The 357-nt window shown below is 57.1% G+C and overlaps 1 protein-coding gene across 3 annotated transcripts in view; it reads right to left on the bottom strand.

Moving 5' to 3' along the window:
- polr3glb (RNA polymerase III subunit GL b) overlaps window positions 1-357 on the bottom strand; it is a 13958-nt gene that overhangs the window by 10626 nt on the left and 2975 nt on the right. The window lies entirely within an intron of this gene.

Genomic DNA, 357 nt, shown 5'->3' with positions numbered 1-357 from the left:
TCACCGTCACCCCCAAGGGACTGAAATCACCGTCACCCCCAAGGGACTGAAATCACCGTCACCCCCAAGGGACGAAAACACCGTCAACCCCCGGGACTGAAATCACCGTCACCTCATGGAACTGAAATCACCGTCATCCCCCGGGACTGAAATCACCGTCACCTCCTGGGACTGAAATCACCGTCACCCCAGGGACTGAAATCACCGTCACCCCCTAGGACTGAAATCACCGTCACCCCCTAGGACTGAAATCACCGTCATCCCCGGGAACTGAAATCACCGTCACCCCCGGGACTGAAATCACCGTCACCCCCGGGACTGACATCACCGTCACTTCCTGAAACTGAAATCACCGTC

The sequence above is a fragment of the Rhincodon typus genome, chromosome 46, assembly GCF_021869965.1.
Source record: "Rhincodon typus isolate 14 chromosome 46, sRhiTyp1.1, whole genome shotgun sequence".
Classification (NCBI taxonomy): Eukaryota; Metazoa; Chordata; class Chondrichthyes; order Orectolobiformes; family Rhincodontidae; genus Rhincodon; species Rhincodon typus.
Note: the sequence above shows the minus strand (reverse complement) of the source record. Positions and strands in the feature narration are given on the sequence as shown.